The sequence below is a fragment of the Pongo pygmaeus genome, chromosome 2, assembly GCF_028885625.2.
Source record: "Pongo pygmaeus isolate AG05252 chromosome 2, NHGRI_mPonPyg2-v2.0_pri, whole genome shotgun sequence".
NCBI classification, from domain to species: domain Eukaryota; kingdom Metazoa; phylum Chordata; class Mammalia; order Primates; family Hominidae; genus Pongo; species Pongo pygmaeus.
The window spans coordinates 95,294,901-95,303,214 of NC_085930.1; positions in this window are offsets into that span (position 1 = coordinate 95,294,901).

Genomic DNA, 8,314 nt, shown 5'->3' on the forward strand with positions numbered 1-8,314 from the left:
TTCAAAAATGTTACAGCGTCTTTACCAGGAGTAGATTTCATCTAAAGAAACCACTTTCTTTGCTCATCTGCAAGAAGCAACTCCTTATCTGTTCAAATTTTATCAGGAGGTTGCAGCAATTCAGTCACATCTTCAGACTCCACTTCTAGTTCTTTTACTATTTACATCACATCTGCAGTGACTTTTCCCACTGAAGTCTTGAATACCTCAAAGTAATCCATGAAGGTTGGAATTAACTCCTTCCAAACTTCTACTAATGTAAATAGTTTTACTTCCTCCCATGAATCATATATGTTCTTAATGGCATCTAGAAATGCTGAATCCTCTCTAGAAGAGTTTCAATTGACAGCTCAGATCCATCAGAGGAACCACTGTCTAAGGCAGCTTTAGCCTTACAAAATGTATTTCTTAATAAGACTTGAAAGTCAAAATAATTTCTTGATCTGTGGGCTACAGAGTGAATGTTGTCTTAGCAGGCATGAAAACAACATTCATCTCCTTGAACCTCTCCATCAGAGCTCTTGGGTGACCAGGTGCATTACCAGTGAGCAGTAATATTTTGAAAGGAATCCTTTTTTCTGAGCAGCAGGTCTCAAGAGTGGGCTTGAAATATTCAGTAAACTGCACTATAAAGAGATGTACTGTCATCCAGGCTTTGTTCCATTTGTAGAGCACAGACAGCATAGATTTAGCATAATTCTCAAAAACCCTAGGATTGGGCCGAGTACAGTGACTTACGCCTGTAATCTCGGCACTTTGTGAGGCCAAGGCAGATGGATCACTTGAGGTCAGGGGTTCGAGACCATCCTGGCCTGGCCAACATGATAAAACCCCGTCTCTACTAAAAATACAAAAATTAGCTAAGGGTGATGGCGTGCGCCTGTAGTCCCAGCTACTCGGGAGGCTGAGGCACGAGAATCACTTGAACCTGGGAGGCAGAGATTGCAGTGAGCCAAGATCGCACCACTGCACTCCAGCCTGGGTGACAGAGTGAGACTCTGTCTCAAAAATAATAATAAAATAAAAAAGAACCCTAGGATTTTCAGAAAAGTCAGTGAGCACTGGCTTCAACTTAAGGTCACCAGCTGCACTTGCCCCTAACAAGAGAGCCAGGCTGTCTTTTGAAGCTTTGAAGCCAGGCATTGACTTCTCCTCTCTAGCTAAGAAAGTCCTAGATGTCATCTTCTTCCAATAGAAGGCTCTTTTGTCTACGCTGAATATCTGTCGTTTGGTGTAGCCACCTTTATCAGTTACCTACCTTAGCTAGATCTTCTGCATATCTTGCTGCAGCTTCTCTATCAGCACTTGCTACTTCACTTTGCACTTTTATGTTATGGAGATGGTTTCTTTCCTGAAACTTCATGAACCAACCTCTGCTGATTCCAACTTTTCTTCTGCAGCTTCCTCACCTCCCTCAGCCTTTGCAGATTTGAAGACGGTTGGGGAGGATCTTGCTCTGGAATAGGCTTTGACTTAAAGGAATGTTGTGGCTGGTTTGATCTTCCATCCACACCATTCAAACTTTCTCCACATCAGCAATAAGACTGTTTTTCTTTCTTATCATTCATGTGTTCATTGGAGTAGCACTTTCAATTTCCTTCAAGAACTTTTCCTTTGCATTCACAACTTGGCTGTTGGGCCCAAAAGGCCTAGATTGTGGCCTGTCTTGGCTTTCTAAATGCCTTTCTCATTAAGCTTAGTCATTTCTAGCTTTTGATTTAAATTGAGAGATGTGCAACTCTTTCTTTCACTCAAACACTTAGAGGCCATTGTAGGGTTATTAATTGGCCTAATTTCAATATTGTTATGTCTCAAGGAAGAGGAAGGCCTGAGGAGAGGAAGAGAGATGGGGGAGTGACTGGTTGGTGATCACAACACACATTTATCTATTTATATGGCGTGGTTCCGCAGTGCCCCCAAATGACTACAATAGTAACAACAAAGATCACTAATCACCACAGAAGACATAATGATAATGAAAAAGCTTGAAATATTGCAAGAATTACCAAAATATGACAAAGGGACTTGAAGTAAGCCCATGCTGTTAGAAAATGATGCCAGTAGACCTGCTCGATGCAGGGTTGCTACAAACCTTCTATTTGTAAAAAATGCAATATTTGCAAAGTGCAACAAAGCAAACCACAATAAAATGAGGCATGCCTGTATCGTTACAATTTTAATCCAACATAAGCACCCTACATAATATGTTCCAAAGGGAAAATACCCCCTAAATCAAATGCAGAAAGGAGTGTCAAATAGCAAGCTCTCAATAAATGTTAGCTACTGTTATTAAGAGCTGTTAAGTCCAAGCATTGTGGCTTATGCCTCTAATCCCAGCACTTTGGGAGGCCAAGAGAGGCAAATCACCTGAGGTCAGGAATTCAAGGCCAGCCTGACCAACATAACGAAACCCTGTCTCTACTAAAAATACAAAAATTATCTGGGCGTGATGGTGTGTGCCTATAATCCCAGCTACTCAGGAGGCTGACATAAGAGAACTGCTTGAACCTGGGAGGCGGAGGTTGCAGTCAGCTGAGATCACACCACTGCACTCCAGCCTGGGCAACAGAGTGAGACTCCATCTCAAAAAAAAAAAAAAAAAAAAAAAAAAAAAGCTGTTAAATTGTAATGGGCTTCCTGTGTCTCAGAGTCAACTAGCTTTCCTGGGAATGCCAGCAGAAGCTCATTTAATAAATTCCATGAGGCACATCTCAGAAGTCCCATTCTTGCCCAAAATGTATCACCTGAATCTAGTCATGAGGAAACCTCAGACAAACCAAAATTGAGGGAGATTTAAATGAAATAACTAGTCTGTATGTTTCAAAAATGTCAAAGTCATGAAAGACAAAGAGATGGCTGAAGAAATATTCAGATTAAAGGAGACAAGACTGTGAAGTCAATGCACGATCTTGGATTGGACTCTGGGCCAGAAAGAAAAAAATGCTATAAAGGATGTTATTAGAACACTTGGTAAAATTCAAATAAGGTCTTTAGATTAGGTAATAATATTGTATGATCGCTAAAACTTCTGGTTTTGATAACTGTCCTATGGTTATGTAAGAAAATGTACGTGTCATTGAAATATACAGCCCAAAGTATTTAAGGGTACAAGGTCACAATATCTCAAACTTACTCTTGAACACTTCAGAAAAAAAATAATATGTAGGCTGGGCACAGTGGCTCCCGCCTGTAATCCCAGTAGTTTGGAAGGCCGAGGCAGGTGGATCACTTGAGGTCAGGAGTTCAAGACCAACCTGGCCAGCATGGTGAAACCCCATCTCTTCTAAAAATACACAAATTAGCTGGACATGGTGGCATGCACCTGTAATCCCAGCTACTTAGGAGGCTGAGGCAGGAGAATCACTTGAACCCAGGAGGTGGAGGTTGCAGTGAGCCGAGATCACGCCACTGCACTCCAGCCTGGGCAACAGAGAAAGACTCTGTCTTATAAAAAAATTAATATGTAAATATTGAAAAGTAGTGACAAAGCAAATGTGGCAAAACGTCCTTTGGTAAATGTGGGTTGAGGGTATTTAAGAGTTCTTTGTGCTATTTCTGCAACTTTTATGCACATTTGAAATTATTTCAAAATAAAAAGTAAAGTATATATAAATAAGAGGAAGCTAGGAAGTGACAAAACCGTTAAAGGAAGAATAAGAAACTGCAGTTCAGCCAGCAGCCAGCTCCCTGCTGGTTCCCACGTCAGGCGCTGCGAGAAGCCGTTTGCCTCTCGGTCCTGTGCCCTCACCATGCCCCCTTGTGGTCAGCCTGGAAAGGCCAACTTGATAGTTACAGGCTGCTTCAGATCTGCCACCCACGTGGTGACAAGTCCTGGCACGTTGGCATGGGTGGTACTGAAAAAGGCTATGGATCCAGGGCAGTGCAGCGGCCAGTGGCAAGGGAGGAGGCGGGGTCTCCAATGGCATCGTTTGAACTGCCTGCAACCTTTTTACCCACATGTCTCATGAAGGGATCAAGGAGAAAAGCACTGTGGTCTGGGAAAAGACTTCTAGCACTGAGATGCTGCCTTCAGGGGCAAAGATTAACCTGGCTCCCCAGAAGAGGAGCAGTGCTCATTGCCAGACAGAAGAGGGAGTTGTTTTCGCCCGTGTCATCCTTTGAATTGGCACCGACAGGCTTTGGCCTCCAGCTCTGCCCACTGAGTGTGGTTTCACAAATCTGCAAATTCCAAGGGCAAGATTAGGGTGAGGTTAATGAGACAGGGTCAAGTACAAGTTAAGGGGCAGATCATTTCTTTACTTTGTTACTTTGTTCATCGTGGATTTTTCTTCATTAATTTTTGATTTTTCAAAATATTGCATTGAATGTTATTTAGCTTGATTACTGAGTTATTTGGCAGCTCTTTAAATTTTGTGCCTAAGGCTAGTGTCTCATTCGCCTTGCCCTAGTCCTGTCTTGACAGATCTAATCCATTAGTCGTATCACCACCAGCTCAGAGTTTGCAATTAGACCCTTTTGTACCTATAAAGAAAGGACTGGCAAAAGGAATTAATCCTGAGAACGTAAATACCTGCTTTTTTTTTTTTTTTTTTTGAGGCAGAGTTTTACTCTGTCACCCAGCCTAGAAGACTGGAATGCAGTGGTGCAATCATAACTCACTGCAGCCTCTAAATCCTGGGCTTAAGTGATCCTCCCATCCTCCCACCTCAGCCTCCAGGGTAGCTGGGGCCAGAGGTATACACCACCATGCCTGGCTAACTTTTTTATTTTTAGTAGAGACAAGTTCTCGCTATGTTGCTCAGGCTGGTCTTGAACTCCTGGGCTCCTGCCTCGGCCTCCCAAGGTGCTCGGGTTACAGATGTGAGCCACTGCACCCAGTCAAACGCCTGCTTTTGATGCCACTTCACAGCCAGCAACTGGAGACCAACTTCTTTATCTCCAAGTCTCAATTTCTTCATCTGTAAAATGAGGATAGCAATTGCTCCTTTGCAGTTTATTCTGAAAACAGAGTATCATCCCAACTGAGTACCCCTAAGGGCCAGGCACCGTGCTGAGTCTGCCCTTTAGGTATAACCTCTCTAAATTTTCACAGCCCTACCATGTACGAGATACTGTTATCCCCATGTTAAAGGTGAGGAAAAGGGCACAGAGAAGTTTGGTTATTTGTCCAGGGCTGAACAGCCAGTAAGTAAAAGTATATATGCTTTAACATCATCAGCATTCCCGACATGAGATGATCCCCACGCCCCCGGAGATATTTGGCAACATTTGTCGAACAACTGGGGGATGCGATTGGCATCTAGTGGGTAGAGGCAGGGGATGCTGCTAAGTGTCCAGTAATGCACAGGACGGTCCCCACAACAAAGTACTATCTGGCCCCAAAAGTCAATAGTGCCAAGGCTGAGAAGCCTGCTCTATGCTATGCTCCCGAGTCAGAAAGTTACATGAGGACTTAGCACTTAGTGCTCCATGAAAGGTACATACTGTTGTGGTGGTTGTTATTATTACCTTTTGTCTCTATGGCTGGGGGTTCCCGTGGCTTCCAGGGAAGCTGAGTTCCCTTGGCACCACACCCACACTGTGATCAAGAACCCCGTCTCTAGGTCAAACATGGTGGCTCACACCTGTAATCCCAACACTTTGGGAGGCCAAGGTGGGAGGATCGCTTGGGCCCTGGAATTCAAGACCAGCTGGAGCAACATGGTGGAATCCTGTCTCTACAAAAAAACACAAAAATTAGCAAGGCATGGTGACATGCACCTGTGGTCCCAGCTACTTGGGAAGCGGAGGTAGGAAGATTAGATTACTTGAGCCTGGGAGATTGAGGCTGCAGTGAGCTGAAATTGCGCCACTGCACTCCAGCCTGGGTGACAGAACGAGACCCTGTCTCAAAAAAAAAAAAAAAAACAACTTGGTCTCTGGAGTCCATTAGAGCATCATACATCGCATTCAGCAATGATTTATTGAGCATCTGCTGCTACATGACAATCCTGTTCCAGGCAGCACAGACACATGGAGGTGCCCCCTTCCCCTGTGTGGCAGCCTGGTGGAGAGACAACTTTAGACAAGGAAACACACAAGCTCAGAGATAATAAGACGTTATAATGCATGCCATGAAGTGAAAAACCTGGGCGCCATGAGAGAGAAGAAGAGAGAAGACCCTGATGGGCTCAGGAGGCCAAGAGGGCTTCTGTGAGGGTGTGACATTTAAGCTGAGCCCTGAGGCCGGAGGAAGGAAGAGCACTGTAGGCAGAGAGAACAGCTGTGCCAAGGCCCTGAGCGAGGAACCGAAAGTCAGGCAGTGCAAGGGCAGACCAGTGTGGGAGGAAGAGGGGAGTAGAGTGTTATGACCTGGGAAATGTGAGCAGGTAGAGGCCACATTAAGAAGTTTGGTCTTTGACCAATAAAAGCCCTGAAAGGATTTTAATCAGAGCAGGCCTGCCCTTCAGAAAGTGACTCTTGAGGTCCAGGCACAGCCCCGTGTGGAAGATAGTGTGTGAGGCTGAAACCCAGAGTGTGTCATCATCTGGAAACAACTCTGCAAAGGTGAGAGGTTTGTCACAGTTACACAACCTTAACTAACACACCTTCCTCCTCGCAAACTCTAAGCTGGTTGTGAAACATGACGATGGAGCATTTTGCATATGTTACAAAATTATTGTTAATGCTTATTCATTTTTGGACAAAGACCAGCATCAGTCACTGGAAACACCTGTTTGGATCACGAGGCTTGTCTTCTGCCAGAAGTGGGGACTTTCCCACAGGCTTCTTGTTTCTTCTTGCTGCTTTTGGGTGACTCAGCCTATGACACTTTTGCTCCTCCTGAAATCTCCATATCTTGCCTTTCTCAAATTCCAAGGTAGCCTTTGCGCAACATATCAGTCTCCACTGACTCCTGTCTCATCAGGGCCCATAGTGGATGGCTGTATGGGGGCCATGTGATTGAACTCCTGATCCTCATTTCAGCCCATTCATGTGACATGCATGGAGCTCTTCAGCAGGGACTTACTGACCAGGACAAGAGCTTGAGACTTTGAGGGGATCTGATTGTCACTGCACAATCAAGGACAGTATTCCCAAGAGTGGATGTTGCTCAAGATAGTCCAAGGAATTCTATGAAGAAAAGGACTCCACAGACAATAAATTTTGGACACCCTGTTTCAACACAGTTAAGAGGCTTTTTATAATTACAGGACTTTTCAGAACATTTAATATGCTAATGTGCATTCTAAATCTCCAAGAAAGAACGATGCATATTTATCTTTTCTTCCAGGTGCATCTTAGAGACTGGTGTTTGCAAGTGTATGGAGCAGGAAACTTCATCCCGAAGATGGAGACCCCGGGGCTGTCAGCAGGTGTTAGGCAAGTGCCTCAGAATTCCCAGTTCCCAGCAACAGAAGCCAACTGAAGGATGAGACAGGGTTTCTGCCTTCCCTGGGTCCTCCAGTACTACATGGAGGGGTTGGAGTGAACCTTCTGGAGGTGGGGTCAATGACTCTTGGAGGTGGGGAAAGCTTCCTTTGACTCAGTTGCACACAAAGACAGAAAACGTGTTTGCATGGGCATTGTTTAACCTGCTTAAAAGAATGAAAAGCTTTTAGCACTTTCTTCTTTTTCTGTAATTACTAAAGAAGTACATGTTTTTGCAAAAAAAAAAAAAAAATCAAACAATACACAAGTATATAGAGTAAAAAGCGAAGTCCTCCTTTCATCTCCTGCCCTGCATCCCTCCCTGCACCCCGCAGTGTTCCATATTAAGGTTTTGGTATGCCTGGTTCAGTGGGTGAGAAGGTTAATCTGGAGTCAGCACTCTGAGATTGAATCTCAGCTTTGCCACATGCTAGCTCTGTTTCCTTGGGCACAAGCCTCAGTTTGCTCATCTCTAAGATAAAGTAGCCATAGGAAGGGCTTGGGGGGTATGGGGTGAGATGAAACACAGAAAGCCCTAATGCAGCACCTGCACCTAGTTGGATTCAGTTAAATTTGGCTGTTAGAATTTTCCTTCCAGAATCCAGGCATTTTTTAAAAGGTCCAATTTCATTCAATGGATGTGCTAATTCGAGAATGGGGTCCATCTCTTAATCTGTTCATGTGACTCTTTTTTAAGTCCTCAAGGGCAGTTTCTATGCAGCAACCACTATTTAGAGGTTTACTTTATTTTTTCAAGTTCATACTCAAATTGTCAAAGCTGGAAATTAAAAAAAAAAGCAGATTACTTGACTTTTTTTATTCTACACATTAGCTTGTTTTTATTGCTAGGAACTAAGAACTTTTCTAGGACTTCGATGGAATGATTACTATCTTAGAAAATGCCATGCCTCCATAAATATATGTGCCTACTATGTACCTGCAA